At 38.0% G+C, this 18,680-nt stretch overlaps 1 protein-coding gene across 1 annotated transcript in view; it reads right to left on the bottom strand.

The window, feature by feature from the left end:
• Nucleotides 1-18,673, bottom strand: part of Gucy1a2 (guanylate cyclase 1 soluble subunit alpha 2) — a 358,773-nt gene extending 340,100 nt beyond the window's left edge. The window contains exon 1 of the mRNA XM_004626131.3: nucleotides 18,554-18,673. The gene's annotated coding sequence lies outside the window, so the exon portion shown is untranslated. The remainder of the gene's footprint in view (nucleotides 1-18,553) is intronic.
• Between the last annotated feature and the right edge of the window lie 7 nt (nucleotides 18,674-18,680).

Below are 18,680 nucleotides of genomic sequence, written 5' to 3'. Positions count from 1 at the left end.
AGAGAAGGAAAAGGGGAGGAGGAGGAGGAGGAAGAAGGAGAAGGAGGAAGAGGAGAAGGAGAAGAAGGAGGAGGAGGAAAAGGAGAAGAAGGAGGAGGACAAAAAGGAGAAGGCAAAGAAGGACGAGGAGGAAGAGGAGGAGATATTTAAACAAAATGTAACCCCAGGCATCTAGTTCACCAAACCCAGAAGGCAGTGAGGTGAGACAATCTGAAAGCCACCACCTGACTTCTCTGAAGGGGTAATAATGAAAGAATCAGCAATTTTTTTTTTAATGAGGCATTAGAAAAACTCAAATCAAAAACATTCTCAGATAATGTCAGAGATGGTGTCCACAGTGAAAACTATATTTAGTAACTTTAGAGCAGCTATATATCAAAAATAAAATTAGAGGAGCTTGAGAAAATTATAGAAGTCATGAATGCTCAGCAGAAAAAGAGAAATCCAAAAAATAGATTCAAGCAGATCTCCAGGAGAATAAAAATACCATTGAAAGTATCTACAGAAGCATAAGCCAATGGGAAGACAGGGTCTCAGATATAAAAGACAGGCTTGTAAATAGTGATCACGAAAAGAAAGATTGCTTGGGCCAGCCAAATAGCTCAGTGGATCAAAGTGCCCGCAAGCAGACGCAGGAGCTGAGGGTTCAATCCCTGGGCCTACAGTGCAGGTCCTGCCCCTGGGGCATGCTGAGAGGGCAATTGAGACTGGGTGTGGTAGTGTGCACCTGTAATCCCAGCTCTTGGGAGCCTGTAAACAGACAGATTACTCTGAGTCCGACCTAGTAGCAAGACCCTGAACACCCTGGAGACCCTTCCCTAAAGTACCAAAAAAAAAAAGAAAAAGAAAGAAAAGAACAGAAAAGACAGACAGACAGAATGATTTCTTAAAAGTGGTTAGGAGAGATATATAGTTACATTCTCTTAATGAATAGAGTGATTTGTTCTAATGGTGTTTGTAGATAGGATATCATGTCTGCATCTTGTACAGCAATTAACCACTAGGAAGAATGTATACAATGTGTTAATTATTGAAACTCTCCTACCAATTTGATTTGAAACTGTCTCATTGCTATTTGTTTATCAATAAAATTATGGAAAAAAGTAAAATAAAAAAATAGCAAAGGACTATGAGAAATAAATCCAGCAGCTGCTAGCTGAGGCAAACAAAAATAACTTAAGACTGACTGGAGTTAACAAAAAGCCAGAGATAGCACAAATTATACTTGAGTAAATACAAAGGAATCAGAACTATCACATGCCTAATTTCAGACCATAGTAAATTGAAATTAGGAACCAAAGGACAAAGACACCACAAAAGCTTCATAAATACATGGAAATTGAGCATCACTCTTCTGCAGAAACAATGTCACAGATGAAATCAAGGAAGAAATTAGACAGTTTCTGCAATTAAGTGATAATGACAATACAATATACCTGAACTTATGTGACACAATGAAAGCAGTCCAAAGAGGGTAATTTATAGCAATAAATACACATATCAGGAAAACATGGCAAATATAGACAAAAAAAAAAAAAACTTAATGGCAAACCTCAAACTTCCAGATTAAAAAAGACCAGGCTAAGCCAGAAGATTGTATCAAACAAATAATGAATCAAAGAGTTGGTTTGAAAGATTAAATAAAATCAGCAAAACACTTAGTTAACCTTATGGAAAAAAAAAGGAAAGAAAAACTCAAGTCCACACAATTAGGAATGAAAAAGGTGAAGTCACAATGGACCCTGCAGAAATCCAGAAGATCATCTATACCTACTATTAGAACTTGTATAATAGTAATATGAAAAATACAGAAGAAATGGAAAAATGCATTCCTAGACACATATGAATTTCCAAAGCTGGATCAGGAAGATATTAAAATCCTAAATAAACCAATATTAATCAGTGAAATTGAAAATGTACTTAAAAACCTACCAAGAAAAAAGCCCAGGCACTATAGATTCACTGATGAATTATAGAAGAAATTCAGAGAAAACCTAATGCCATTACCTCTCAAACTAATGAAATTGAAAAGGAAGAAATAATCCCAAATTCATTCCGGGACGCAAATTTTACCCTGATACCAATACCAGAGAAGGACCCAACTAAGAAACAAAACTACAGGCTCTTCTCCCTAATGAGCATAGATGCAAAAATCCTCAACAAGATAGTGGCAAACAGCAAATTAATAAGAAGAATATAAATCATGACCAAGTGGGATTCATCCCAGGAATGCAGGAATAGTTCAACACCTATAAATCAGTAAATGTAATATATCACATTAACAGAGTCAAGGACAAATATATGCTTACCAAGCATGGTGGCACATGCCTCTAATCCCAGCACTCATGAGGCTGAGGCAGGAAGATCATTGCAAATTCAAGACCAGCCTGGGCTACAAATTGAGCTCAAGGCCAGCCTGTACTGTATAGTGATACCCTGTCTAAAAAGAAATCATACAATCCTCTCAATAGATACACACAATGCATTTTATGAAGTCCAGCACCCATTCATGACAAACACTCTCCAGGAAATTGGATTGGATGGCCTTTATCTCCATCTCATGAAATCCATCATCTGTGACAAATCAACAGTCAAACTCATATTAAATGGTCAAAAACTAAAATCTTTCACTCTAAAATCGAGACCAAGACAAAGAGGTCTACTGTCTCTGCTCTTATTCAACATAGTTCTAGAGACTTTAGTCAGAGCAGTTAGACAAGAGAAAGAAATAAAAAGAATAATGATAGGAAAAGAAGAAATTAAAATTTCTTGCAGATGCCATGACACTTTAAATAGAAGACCCCAAAAACTTTATTTAAAAACTGCTATATTTAATAAGCAAGTTCAGTCACGTAGCTGGATCCAAAGTCAAACCTCAAACATCAGTAGTATTCCTGTACAGGAATAACAAACTTATTGAGAAATTAGGGAAACCACAACTTTTACAATAGCATCCCCCAAAACGAAATACTTAGGAATCTAACCCAGGTAAAAGACCTCTACATTGAAAATTACACTGTTCTCAAGAAAAAAAAAAGGGGGGGGGGAGTTTGAAGAAAGAATCAGAAAATGAGTGACATTCCTTGATCTTGGGCAGGAAGAACCAGTATTGTAAAAATGGCCATATTTCCAAAACTGTAATACAGATTAAATGTGATTTTGATCAAATTCCAACAGTGTACCTAACAGAAGTAGGGAAACAATCCTAAAATTCATTTAGAACCAGAGGAGACCTAGAATAGCTAAGGTAATTCTGGGCAATAAAGACAAGACGGGATATCACAATTGCTGACTAGAAATTATAGCTGAGTAATGCCCCATTGTGCTTCTGTAAACATGGGTGATTATATATACAGGCACGGTATGGTGTTTCACCTATAAAGATGGATAAACTGGAGGTTTTTATAAGTAAATGGATGTATGGCAGTGTTGAAAAAAGTAGGTTTACATAGTAGGTTTACTGTATGGCTGTGGTGAAAAAAAGATCCAAATATCAATGAAATCTATTACAAGGTACAGAAGTAACTCTAGACATAATGAACCACATTATTTTGACCAAAAGTTCCAAACAGGTTCACTGGAAGAAAGATAACCTCAGGGGCTAGGGAGGTGGCTCAGTGGAATAAGCGCTTCCCCTGGCAAGCACAATGGCCTGAGTTCAATCCCCGGTTCCACCAAAAAAAAAAAAAAGCACCATAGCAGACATGGTCATAGAAAGATAACCTCTTTAAAAAATGGTGCTGGTGGGGCCGGGGAGATGGCTCAGTGGAATAAGCACTTCCCTGGCAAGCGCAAGGGCCTGAGTTCAATCCCCGGTTCTGAAAAAAAAAAAAAAAATGGTGCTGGCAAAACTGCCTCTGCAAATGCAGAAGATTTAAATTGGACCTGTATCTTTCACCTTTCTGCACTAAAATAAATTTGAAACGGATCAAAAATCTAAATATTAAACATCAGCATTGAATCTGTCAGAGGGTAGACTAGGTAAAACTCTTGAAGACATTGGTATAGGCAAAGACTTTATGAGCAAAGCCTCAATTGCACAGAAACTCACAAAGAATCAACAAAGAGGATCTCATCTTATTAAAAAGCTTTTTCACTGCAAGAGAAACCACCAGTGAAGAGACAACTGACAATGAGGGAAAAAAAATTTTTCCCTGCTGTTCCCCAGACAAGAGATTACTATGACGAACATATAAAGAATTCAAAGACATAGATTTCCCTAAATTTAAAGATTTAATCCAAAAATGGGCATCTGAGATGAATATACATTTCTCAGATGAAGAATTACAAACAGCAAATAAATATATGAAAAATGTTCAATATCACTGGTCATTCAAGAGATGCAAATCAAAACAACACTGAGATTCCATCTCACCCCAGAAAGAATCAGTATCATCAATAATTTAACCAATAACAAATGCTGGAGTGGTCGTGGGGAGAAATGAGCCCTTCTTCACTGCTGGTGGGAGTGTGGACTGATGCAACCACTGTGGACTAGGGTTCCCCCTTGACCTCGGTGTTTCCCTGTTTACTGTGTTCCAGAAGAATTTAAAACATCATACCACACCTATATATCTACACCCACAGAAGCACAATTTGTAAGAGCCAAATCTTGGAAACAACATAAATGCCCATCAATCCAGGACTGGATAAAAATGATGTGGTCTTGTTATACAATGGCGTACTACTCAGCTATAGGGATGGATAAACTGGAAGCTTTTATAAGGAAGTGGATGCTACTTGCGACGAACTCACAAGTCAGATAAAACAGATGCACATCTGTAAACACTGAATTGTTTCCTGAGTGTGACAAGTTGAAAGAGTAAATAGGATCCAAAATGTACAATGGATATTGTAAAATGGAAAAAAAAAACTGGTCAAAGGAAAGACAAACTGGAATGGAGAAGAGAAAAGAAAGAACAGGAAAGCAAAATAATAATAATAATAATAATAATAATAATAATAATAATAATATAGTTAATGTAGTTATACCACTAATTTTCCTTAGCTCATTAAAAAGAAGTTTGTTCTCATTTTTTGGACAATTAAATGCCTATATCTTGAACTCTGAGTAGCTAATTTAAAATTAATTTAAAGATAACAACATGCAATTGTTACTCTGCTTTTTCTTTTTTGTTTTGAAATTTTGTTTTACTTTTTTCTCTTTAATGTAACATTAAAAAAAGATAAACTTGATGCAATCCTAGGTAAGTGGAGGCAACATGAGATCATAACATTAAGTGAAATAAGTCAGATACATAAACATAAATTTAACATTGTTTTTTTCTTATACAACAAACACATACAGAGAGGGAAAGAAAACAAAATAGAAGATAAATAGAAAGTGGTGAGAATTTCAGATAATTCCTCAAATTACCTATTTCATTGTTGTTCAAACTATTTAATGTAACTGCTAATAGATCTCATTTATATTATTAGTTTCTCACAGTTCATAGGAAAGAAAGTTTTGTGCTATTATCAATTCTTCTTACTAAGTCATTTTTCCCATCTTGTACTACGAGTAACTACTTCTAAGATTATTACACATACCAAACCACAAGAAAGTTAATAGTCTAGAGCTAACCATTTTCATCAAGATTCAAAGAATTTCCATCCAAGGCTATCATTTTTGTGCATTCCACATTCCATATTCCTGTATTTTGTACATATATTAATATTATCGCCATTTTCAAATTCACTATCACAGGTAGGGTTCAATGGAAGTAAGTTCTGAAGAGACCAGAATGCAGAAATTTTATTGAAAGTGTTCTTGATATCAACATCCACAAAGAACAAAGAAAAGAGCAGAACTGGGAAGGAAAGAAGCTAGACTATAAAGCAGTCTTAAAGGAGGCCTCAGTTGACCCTCCGTGGAGTTCTGACTTCAGAGCAGCCTGAATTAGTGGAGAAGGTCCAGGCTCCTAACCCATGGGAATCAGTCACAGAAATGAAGTATGGCTCTGGGCAAGGAAGCTTCTTCAATCCAAGCCATACATGTGAGGGACCGACAGTTAGGGTTTCACCCACAGCAGTACTCCTAGCCTCCAGGGAAGAAGTTCTTCAGCCCTAAACGGGCACATAACAGTGCTTCACGACGTCTGCCTCATTCACTGAGTCAGGACTGTATGGAACACAGAGAAAGGACTCTGGAGTTTGAAGTCAGACCAAGTTTCTAATTTTATCTCCATTTCTAATTAGTTATGATCACAGACAGGTATACAACTTCTCTGAATCTCAACTTTCTTATAAAATGATTTTGAAAAGTCAATGATACATACTGTCAGACACTTAATAAATGCTCGGTCCTTAGCAGTTGGCTAAGACATGGCAATTGTCTTTCTTCCATCCCATGCTTTTTGTTTGTTTGTTTGTTTAACTCTGCCCTTTCATTTCCATGTTCTAAAGCTTGATCTTACATCATTTCCATGTCCCAAATTGTTTTTCTTTTTCCAAAGGTGAAAATACTTTACTTACAGTTGTACTGCACTGTACCTCCAATTTAAGGTCACTATAAAAGTAAAAATTTATGCATTTTTGTGTATGTGATTTTTATGCTTTCCATATTTATTTCAAAGGTATATAGGACTCACTTCGTCAGACTTATAAATGAATCTGACTTAGCAACATTCTCCTGGGATAGAACTTGTTCATCAGTAGAGAACTTACTTTTTATCTAGCCACTGCTGGGTCCATTTTTCATGGTATCTCACTGTTTTGAAGGTATCACTATGTCACTGGTCTATAACAGCATTCCTGTCTTTTAATTCTTCACATTGGTCACTTCTGCTGCCCATACTTTCAATATAATTTTTAATCTTCTGGATTTCTGTTTGGAACCTTTTCATGGACTCATGCTTTTTGCTCATCTCATTAGGTTTTGTAACACTTTGTGCAGCACAGCTAGCTTTTTATTAGTATCTTCTGCAAGCTCCATGATTGATTCATTATCTTCATGATCTGATTAGCTGTTTTCTATGAGGCCATCAAGCAACTCACTGATCCATTTTTAATATGTTAGGCTTTCAAACATGGTCTATGTGGCTGTTGCTTTTCTCCCCCTCACTCTCCAAGCCCTAGGGGTGTTGAAGATTTGGGGAGGCAAAATTTTGCTGCCTGGTATTCTCATGTTTTTATTTTTGGTTTTTAGAGACAGGGTTTTGCTATGTAGTTCAGGCTGGCCTCAAATTCATGGTCATCTTCCTGCACCCTAAATTGTTTCTAATGACATCTTTCCATCTCCATGCCTTAATACCTCTTACAGAATAACACAATACATTGTTGTTGGTGTACTGAGGACCCACCTCTACCTTTGGCCATTCAAGAGGCTGCAGAGAATGCAAGGTGCAGCCTAGACAGTGTCCTGCACTTGTGGAACTTATATTACGTGGAAGGAAGATGATATTGGGTCAGTAAGCAAGTTAACTGCAAGATCATTTCTGCTGGTGCTGTATTTGAAACATGACATGACAGAAAATGGTTGGAAAGGAAAGGCTGCAGTGTGACAAGGTGATACTGAACTTAAATTATGTGGGAAACTGTGTGTGGGTGGGGAGCATTTATGACAATGGAGAAGAGGACAAAAGTCTTGAGGTGAGACAATGTTTGCTTGTGGTATTCAAGCAACACAGTATAGACCCATCAAATTGGATTAGAGTTTCATGAGATGAGGTCAGAGACACAGGCTTATGATGTCTCCTACAAAGACCATAGAAAGGCACCACTCCTGAATTAGTGGAGAAGGCCCAGGCTCCTCACCCATGGGAATCAGTCGCAGAAATGAAGTAAGGTATTTTTAATGGAATAAAATGATAATGCTCACTTACCACGTGGTAAGAATTCACTGAATCAAAGCTGTTTTCATGATGACGAACGCCATGATTATACTTTCAACCTGTCTTTTTAAACACAGATGATTTCTCTACTGGTGGGTCCTCCATATTATACCAAAAGAGGAAGATCAGGATAGGATGAAGACCCGACGCAGAGAGAGGAGCAGAAGTGTTGTGGGCATCATTTATAATTTTAAAATGAATTCTAAATTTTTAAGTCCAAAATGACTATAAGAAATTTCTGAGTGGCCTACTTCAATGCAATGCTTAAAGAATATTGAGTGTGGGCCGGGAAGATGGCTCAGTGGAATAAGTCCTTCCCTGGCAAGCACAAGGGCCTGAGTTCTAATCCCCGGTTCCACAAAAAAAAAAAAAAAAAAAAAAGAATATTGAGTGTACATTTAGTGAATTAATAAAAGTTCTCACATTTGCTAAATAAATAATTGTGGAAAGTAAATGAATGAATGAATGAATGAATGAATGAATGAATGAATGAGAAATCAGAAAAAACACAATTTGGGGAATGGAACATCACTTGGAAGCATAGCACTATGAAATAACTCTGAAATGTCGTATACCCAATAATGATGAAAATATTCTTCATTAAAAACATGGGAGTGCTAAACAAGAACTATACAGAAAGGTGACATCCAAATGTTTGGGCAAAGGTGATGGCCAGGGATGACTACAGGTATCAGGAAATATGATTCCCATTGTGCAAATAAATAAGATAATTGATAAGTCAGGAAAAGGCATCAAAATTTATAGGTCATTTGATATTCTCCAAATATTAAGCTAAATTTTATTATACCTTTAATCTTCATAACCTTGTAAATCATTACCCTCACTGAAGCTTAGGGAAATAAATATATCCAAAGATATACATGATAACAGGACGTTTTCCTGGCTCCAAATATTTTCGTTGCTCAAAATGTAATGAGTAGATAATTTTTAATGAATGCTTTGGTTCCAAAAAAAGCAGGGAAGCAGAACAATGAAGTCATTAATAATAGTAAACATACATGCAATCCAGTATTCACATATTATTACATATTTAAACTTGAGAGAAAGATTAGCATTCTTATGTCTCAATGCAGAGGTGAAAGGTGGAGGCAGAGAAAGTGTTTCCTCAAAGTTAAATTAGAACAAAAATCAGAATGCAGGGCCGGCGAGATAGCTCAGCAGATTAAAGCACTTGCTTAGGCAAGCTTAGGCAAGCTCAGGGACCACGGTTCGATCCCAGCACCACATGTGGCACCAGCCCCACCCCTGAGCATGCTGAGCTGGCCACCCAGACTAGGCATGGTGGTGCATGCCTATAATCCCAGCAGTGAGGAGGCTGAAAGCAGAAGGATCACCACGAGTCTGAGCTGCATAGTAAGACCCCGCAACAACCAAATACATTTTTTAAAAATCAGATGCAGTGTTCATTGAGCTATAATATCCACCTTTTACCCATCCTGTGCACATACTTATGTAAACAGGTTTAAGAGCAGTTTTTTTGTTTTTTTGTTTTTTGTTGTTGTTGTTTTGGTTTGGTTTTTTTTGGTGTTTTTTTTTTGTTTGTTTTTTGTTTTTTTGCTTTTGTTTTGTTTTGCTGAGGAAAGCAGAGCAAGCAAATTAACCAAAGCACATATAGAACTTTAAACGCTGGAAACATTTTTGTTAAAAGGCGCTCCCTGTCACCTCTCTCCTTACCTCCCTGGTTTCATATGAGAAACTGACCATACATGTTAAATCTTCCAAAACACAAATACACTTTAAGTCCTCAGTGCTTCCATGTAGAGGAAATTGGCTGTCCTGGAACGTGTGGTCTAAAACACTCCAATTACCCAGATGCCCACCTATCAATAGCAAAATAATAAGTAACCTGCAAGCACTGAAACACAAGACTTCAGTATTATTAAAAACTGGTTAATAAAATGAAAATTATTTAACTCAGTATATTTTATTCACTTTCACCTGTTCACTTATAAATTAATACTACAAATGCGATAGCTTACTTAGAATGTTTGGTTCACCACAATTAATTTCTACCTTCTCAGATAAGAAAGCATCTTCCACATGCACCAGAAATGTATGAAATATTTTGGTAAAAAAAAAGAAATATTTTCGTAGCTACCCACTACTCTAAATGTCATCTCTTATACTCAAGAAGTGATGTGCTGAATCTAAGCCAAGGACTCTGTTGTAACAACTAGAAACCATAAATAATGCATTGGATTATGTGGCTCAAGGATTGGTTCTAACTTTGAACACATTCTGTAAATACAAATGAAATAGCTAGTTTCACACACTAATTTATTCATCAGATTTCCCGATTCTGCTTAGGGGTGGAGACAAAACCAATCCATCAGCTCTTCTAAGAGAGAGAACTAAATACTGAAAGAGTAAGACGCAGATATGTGATAAATACTGTTAACATCAGGTAGACATTCCAACAGGAAGGCTAGAAATGTCTGTGGATTATTACAGCTTGCCCCACTTGACATTCACTCTCATTCTTTCCCAAGGCAGAACCCTCCACTCCAACAGACTCCCCCCAAGTACTTCAAACTCAATCTGACACATAGGCCTTTAAAGACACCATCAATATCCTCACTGATTTATAGATCTGCATGTTTTATTCATTCTCTGGTCCACAAATTTATTATCTCTGGATTCTACTGGGCCCTCATATATGTAGTAACACTTCTACTAACTCTTGGTCAGTTTTCTCCTCTATTTCTTATATAAGTAATTCCTAATATTACCATTTTTCCTAAGGATTCTATCCATCCATTGCCATTATAATGTTCATTAGTACTGCAGAATAGATGTAGGAATACTAGCATTAGTTTGCAGAGATATTTTTAGCAGAATACTTTTCCTTTAACACAGGATTTGTTACATACTAAAACAACAGTGAACAAAACAGAACGATAGAATATCATCTGCATAATTTATAGAGATGTACATCTGTATATTATTAAAAGATAATATGCAAAAAGGACATGATGGTGTGTGTCTATGATTACAGCTACTTAAGAGGCTTGGGCAGGAAGATCACAATTTCAAAGCCAGCCTGAGTGATTTAGTGAGACTCTGTCTCAAAATAGAAAATAAAAGTGGTAGGCAGTTAGCTCACTGCTGGTGCCTGGGTTTAATCCCTAATATTGAGGTAGTACCAGGGAACAGGATGATACGAACTGTTACAAGGGGCAGTAATATACTCCCCAAATAGTTTCTGGGCCTGCAAGCATTTTAAGATGATCCTACAGCCACTTAGAAACCATTTGAATAAACTCTACAGATTACTGTGAGGTTTCCAGTGAAACATTAGGTATGAAAGAGTTCTTGAAACTGTTATTACATTTTAGAAAACAAAAAATATGACTGCATATATTCTTGTGTCTGAGAAACAACTACAAAAAGCATTTAAATAAAATAATCCAGCAGAAACACATTATAATCTATAAAACAGTGCCAGGTGTACTACAAACCGCTAAGGACTTATTCAGTCCCTCTAACAAACATTGATTGAGGGTCTTTAAAACACAGACTGCCTGCTAGGCATGGGTATATGCTGGCAAGTGAGACATAACTTCTGAAGATAAAGCAAAGTCACTGTACAATACAGTCAGCCCTATACAAGAGATGTGAGCAATAATATAGTGTTCTGCAGGGAGGAAAAACGCAGGGACAGGAAACGGGATTTGTGTGGGTGTGTGTGTGGGTGGGTGGGTGGGTGTTAAAAATAGAAAAACTGTCCTCTCCCAAAACTAAACTGGAGGGTTTATGCATGAGTAGCCACAGGTACAAAACAAGGAGTAGAAGCTTTTTCAGAACATTTTGATTTTTCCCACTTGCCATGGTAGACTCGCTTAACAAGCACAGGCAGTGAATGGAAAAAAAGTCAAAAGATCTTCAGGACTTCCACAGAGAGATCCTCTTCTCATGAGAATCTTGTTCTAGAGTAATCTAAAATTCAAGTTCTTAGGAGGCTGGGAGTACAGCTTAGCAGCACAGCACCTGGTTAACAAGTGCAAGGTCCTGAGTTTGATTTTTAAAGATAAAATTAAAATCTTTTAAATATTAGATGACAGTTTATTTGGAGTTCAACTAGACCTTTACCATCTTGGCAATAAATTACAGAAAAATTAATTGACTAAGGTTAGAAATTAAATTTCATTAATTTTTTGTGATATTTTAATACAATTTAAGAGGTGGCCTTGTACATCTGACATCTGAACCATTAATTAATTTCTTTCCAGAAAAAGATATTCTGTATTCAGATCCGTCTCTCTGTCCCATTACTTTTAAATATTTCATTGGCATAAAAACAAATCTTTCCTCTAAAACGAACCAGTAGAAGGGGCATTTCAGAAATATCTTCACCACATTTCTCAATGGCATTCTGAAAAAGTTGGTGGTCACATCAAATTGGCTGTGACAATGGCCTTTTGTCTCCCCTTTCCTGTACAATCCCCAGTTTTTTTGAACATCTGTTCCTTCATCCTGAGAAAAGGAGCCACAAGACACATATGGTAGCAATGACATCTGATTCCCTGAATATACATATGGGGAAGAAATGCCAGGAAAAATGTGGAGGAGCACAGAAGTCATTAAAGCTGCTAGTAGTGAGATTTCAGATACCTTCTGCCATACAACCAGCAAGATTATTTTGACAACAAAGGATACAGCAAGAGGGTATGGTAATAAAGGCACCAGCTCACCACCTTTATTCCTATCCCTCTATGCCAATTAATTCCTGCGTGTATCACTTCCGGTGTTATTATTTCCCAAAACCGGTCCACATTGCTCACCAAGCTTAGGTCAGTGGTCTTCGTGGCGTGGAATTCAATCACCTTTGAACATAATTTCAGAGTGCCTAACAATCACCTGCATCGTTGTTCAAATTGTGGGGTACTACCTTCTTTCTGGTATAAGCAACCAGACTGTCTGAAGATGAGGGACAGGAATCTTCATTGTAACAGCTTTCTTCAGTTATGTCTTAAGTTCATGAAGTTTGATATCCACTGACTCAAATAAAGCCTGTTCAGGAAGTGATTTCTCACTATTCTATCTATAAGAATGTTCACCCTTTCTCAATTCTCCGTGACAGCCCCAACAAATCTCTAGCCTTCAAATATATTTCCAGCTCCTCTAGTTTCTAAATCACTCTAGGACTGGAATTTTCAATATTACAAGGTGCTCTGAGCCCAAAGCACATAATTCTAGATCCTCAGATCTTGTCCTAAAGTGCTATCTGTGGACCAAGATGACGTCACTTCCATTTCCTAGCAGTGCCTTTTTTCAGTAGCCCACTTGCTGACAAACATTTCTCTCTCATTTGACGGATATCTATGTGAAAAGAACAAGCAATCCAGACAGGAGGGGAGTTGCTACATTTACCTAACTTCTTAAAATATAAAGGGGCCACTTGAAGAGTCCTAGAAGGACAATATTCTGTATGCTCTTTTTTAGTACAATTCCATTCTTAAGGTTTGCTTTCAGTAGAAGGTGTAAGCAAATTGAGCAGGTCCACACACTTGAGTATGTCTCTCTCACAGATGGAATGTAAAATCTAAATATTTTGTTTGACAGATTCAACTATAGTGCAAAAAATATTTAAACACAAAAGAAACATAATCACAATTGGAACATTTTCAGGTAATTATTAGCTTCTATATCAAACTAAGTCCTGCAGAGAAAACCCAATCAGTATATAGCCCTTAGCAAATATCTTCCCCACCTATTCCACTATTTTTCTCTCCCTGAATACGTATACAATCCCAGGAGAGAAAATTATACCTTCTTGATAATTCGTGATGAACAATATATATGTCCAGAGGTAATGTATTTATGTTATTACATTGAATAAAATATGCACTATTTTTCATTTTACTTTTAACTTTCTATGAAAGAGGTAACAAAACAATAATAGTGAAGGAAAAGAGCTACAATATATGGAAGGAATTAGTGCACAGGATCATCTACATATTCTCCCCCCTGTACTTAAGAATCTTTCAAGGGGCCAGGAAGATAGCTCAGTGGAATAAGCACTTGCCTGGCAAGTACAGGGTCCTGAGTTCAATCCCCAATACCGAAAAAAAAAAAAAAAAAATCTTTCAAAGTAGACAAACTGTACATTAAAAATGAACATGCCATCACATCACCTCTACTTATAAAATAATAACCAATGATGTCATAACCCATTATCAAATTTGGTCTTTAAAATGAAGGCCTTATACAGTAAGTGACCTGGTAACCAAAGAACAGAGCGTGGCATACACATCAAGCAAATATCCCATCAGCTGGGTATTTGTTGCAGCTGAGCCCTTTCAACACACATACAGATTAATTTGAAAGTGAAAGGTGAAGAATGCCTGAAATTCTCAAACAAGTGGTTTTTTTCATCTTTTTTTCCTAAGTTAAAATTAATTTGTTGTAAATAAATTGCATTCTTCCACATGGAGCTGTCCTCAATTTTTAGAGAATTCATAAAAAGTGTGGTTTTCACATTGCCATGTATCATCGGGTAATTTAGTGGGAATGTTTGAATCTGAACAATTATGTATGCCTGTGTAAATGTGTGAGTCATTGTCCAGGAGTCAAAAAGGGACTGCAGTTTTAATATTTTAATGGATTGGCTGGCTATGCCCACAAAATAAAGCGTTTCTTGCCTTTATGTTTTTAAGAGACTTAAAATCTGTTCATCTATTCTGCAAACATTTCCAACAAAGTTACAAGTAAATGAATGACAAAAAAAAAAAAAAAAGGAAAAAATAGAATATTTTGCAGGCACTCAAATTTTGTTGAAATTAATGAATCTGATCCTGAAACTAGTAGTTACTGAATTCAGGGAATTTTACAGAGAATATTGCTCCTCTGTTGTAACAAATCTACAAGGTAGTTATTAATCCTAGTGCACAAAAGAAGGAACTGGGGTTCCCAGAAGGAAGAACGTGGTTCTCCCAGAATCTCACTCACAATTCACCATGGGATCAGTCAAATTCTGCCGTATTATTTATCAATGATTAGAAACAAAGCATAGAAAGATAGTCACTGAATCCAGAGTTCAAATTAGGTCATCTAATGCCAGTGACAGTTAACTACTGACATACATCTTATCTAATCGTACAATACTTAAGAACTTTCTGCCACTTTGAGCCCCAAATTTAAAGAACTTTAATTAAAATACATAAATTATCCATCATCCTACCTCATAGAGAAGTTACATACAGTTTTCATTATGGACTTACACAAGTCAAATAGCTATTTTTATTTAATATTAGGACAGGCTAATTACACATCTTAATGTCTTCTCATTGTTTCATAAACATATATTAATACACCCTCCTTTGCCATAATAAAAAAAACTGCTTTTCACTTGAATTCCAGTTGTCTGGGATCATTCTCCATGTCAGCAGTTCTGTTCCCCTGATCTACCACCTTTCCAATTCTGTTACTTTTCTTCATGCCATTTTGTTTTCAATACATTCTGAGGTCCTCAGAGCTACCTGCGATGTAACAGCTAGTAATTCTCTGACAGAAACCCGAGAAGCCTTGCGGTGAGCTGATTACTAGCTCATCTTCACTGACAGGCTGACATTAGCAAACCTAAAACTCACAAGGCAACTGAGCAATTCTGGTTTATAAAAATAATATCCAAATGCATGAATTACTTAATTCACCTTCATGTAGAATTCCCAGCTGGTGATCCATTTGTCTTCTCAAACATTAAATTATTTCAAAATAAATCATCTAATATGTAATGGAGGTGTTTCTAATCAGGTTTTTAGGGTTGCATTTATTATGGTGAATGTACTCCAGAAATTCAAAATGAACAAAACCACCCAAAGTGGAGGATAAAGGCCACTGAGATAACTCAGGGGCATAAACACCTGCCTGCCAAGTGCAAGGTCCTGAGCTCAGTCCCCGGTACCAAAAAAAAAAAGTGGATGATCAGCAAGATGTCCCCTAAAAATCCCCCAAAACTTAAGATTAGGGAAGTATCATGCATTCAGAGACTGGGTATATTTTTATGTTTTGTTGAGTATTTTTATTGCTGTTACTCTCCACAATATTTGCCACATAGATCCTCAAATATTTCTACTAATTAATTAAATAGAATGATGATGCTCCTACTTTTAAAAATATTTTAAAACTAATATACATCTTATTTTTGTTTTGTGTGCATTGTGACAATTGATCCCAACCCTGACATTACAGCGTATGTCTCGTAGAGCCTCAAGCTAGGGAAGAACCTTAAGCATAACACTTTACAGACGAGAAGGAGCTCAGAAAACTAAAGTAGCTTGCTCAGAGATACACAGACAAGCATTTGGTTGTTCAAGGCACCATAAGAATCCAGTTGCCTGAATTATGTAATTTTCTCTATTTCATCAACTTAATTTACCTGTGTTAAATAATTTAAAGTGTTGTAAACTTTACATCTAACATCAATGCATTTAAACATAACCATTAAAATAACAAAAACCTGAGTTGGAATACTCCAAGGGTCAATTAACTGATTGATTAATTGGCAACGTCTTAGTATTAAGTAAATTCATTTCCCCTTTCCTCCTTGTAAATCATTCTGAATAAACAGCAAATCCCAAGGGACAGAGACATGTCACTATCAGACCACTAAGTGAAAAGGAGCTCCCAGCACAAGTACAGTCCATTCTGAAGCATGTACACTAGCGTGATGGAATACAAGAGTGCACACAACACCTAAATCAACTAGGAAGTACAATCTAAAACGCCCTGGAGCTGACTATTCCATGTGGTTAAAAAAAAAAAAAAAATCTCAGCTCTTATGAGGCAACAGATTTTACAAATCCCATCTCCCCAAGTGTTTTACATGGAAGTTTAGGATCTGAAAATGTAGAAAAATAAATCTACTTGAACTTCACGAGGCAATGTCCTGCTTGCTGAATAAAAGAATATGGGCAGAGACACACAAAAATAAGTCGCTACTTTGAATACATCTGCCTGCAATGTGCATAACCAATGATAATTTTTCTGTATAAGTTGGGTGAGGTTTAAAATGTTTACTTATACTGTATGTAACCTGACAGACATTTTTCAAAATAGAAAATAATTGCAGCCTAAAAAATACATAGAGCTGCTGCATAGCGTGATCATCATATTTTCAGATGTCTTCTTCTAAAAACTATGATCTGGGTATACATTTGTTATGCCAGATTCATTCAAATTTTATTACAGAAGTAACAGAGAACACTTCCTCTCTCTTAATCTGGCAGCAAATATTTCCAGTTTATTTTAGTGATTCCTCGTCTTAAGCTGTTGAAAGTAGCTGGTTAAATTGGCATCATCAAAGGCACTGCCATTACTTTGTAAAAATTTGTGAATTCTGATTCTTAAGCAAAATAAAACAGTTATGAAGACAATTCCACCAGAACTAATCCTTATTTTTAGTAACATCATAGTATCAAGCACAAATCTGTTGTGCTGAAGACTTAATATATTGTATGAACGTTGCCACAGATGCTGTTACCAACTTCCCCTCATAAAGGATGGCCTGGAACCAGATCCCATGCCTGTCTGTCCCTCTCCTGCAGTCCTTCCTCCCCTCATGGACCATGCACATGCAACAGAGAGACCTGAGAACAGTCAGACAAGACTAGCATTCTGGTGCATTTGGGAAACTTCGACGAAGTTAGTGTCTCTGGGGTGCAGAGGGGAAAAGCTTTGGTAGAAATTTAACTCTTTGGTTTTGAGATCTGGGCAAGGATAAGAAGTGGATGGAAATTTCATACTGAATTTCTTGAATTCTGTCTGCAATACAGTGGATTCCTTGAAAAGAGAGTTCACCCCGACCAGGAAAGCTGGGTTAGAGGTCCAGAATTCCCAAAAGATTCTGAAAACCAGAGGGAGACTGGTGTGTCCCTACAGCAGTTGACAAGGGTGTCGGAGATCAGCACAAGTTTAGAAAAGTCTTGGGAGTCCTTTATTCGTTCAACAACTATTCACAAAGGGCCTAATGTAAGGAAGGCATGAAAAAGTGAGAGAGAAAGGCCTGGCGATTTCCAGAGCAGGGAAAGTAAAAGATGAGGTAAGTGTGCTCCACACACCAGCCAGGTTTAGAAAATCCTACCAGGCTTACCCGGACAAGGCTGAGCCCATAAGCGTCCATAAGTAAGAGGAAAGGGCAGAGAACTGGAGAGATTGGGTTTGCGGGTCAGGAGGCAACCTAGAAAAGTTTCTGACAGGATTCCCAAAGGCTTGGAGAAGGGAGAGCGAAGACAGCTTGTGGAATTCGAAGATGTCACGAGAGGTCACGCTAAAGCCAAGAGAGTGTGGGAAATGCAGCGAGGAAGGGCTTCTGGCGGGGGCTGGGCTCCTTGGGGATGTCGGAGAGCAGAGACGAAAGCCGAGGACACGGAACTGCGGAGCAAGGGCCTGGGAAAGTTTGGGGCTCAGAGAACAGGTGGGTGTGCAGGAGCCCAGGGCTCCAGGAGCAGCAGTGGGGCCGACAGGGACCCCGCCGCGGCAGGAGGACCGGCGCTGGCGGCTGGAGGCGGGGGAAGCGCGGACCCGGTCGCTGGGGCTCTACCCCGAGCGGGGTTCGGGCTAGCGCGGGTCGCCCCGAGTCCTAGGCCGCAGGTGAGGCCGGGCCGCCCCCCAGCGGCCAGCCCGGTGCGCTCGCCCCAGCCGTGGCTCCAACTTTCCCAGCCCGGCGCCCTCTCCCGACGCGGCCCCTCCGCCCCGCTCACCGAGGGCGCCGTGAGGCGGCCGATGCTCTCCCCCAACGAGTCCAGGTTGACCCGCCGGCGGCGCTGCGCCCTCCGGGTTCCGGCCGTGGCCGAGGCGGCGGCGGCGGCGGAGGAGGAGGCGGCCGGG

This window comes from Octodon degus, unplaced genomic scaffold (genome assembly GCF_000260255.1).
Source record: "Octodon degus isolate 3935 unplaced genomic scaffold, OctDeg1.0 scaffold00012, whole genome shotgun sequence".
Lineage (NCBI taxonomy): Eukaryota > Metazoa > Chordata > Mammalia > Rodentia > Octodontidae > Octodon > Octodon degus.
Note: the sequence above shows the minus strand (reverse complement) of the source record. Positions and strands in the feature narration are given on the sequence as shown.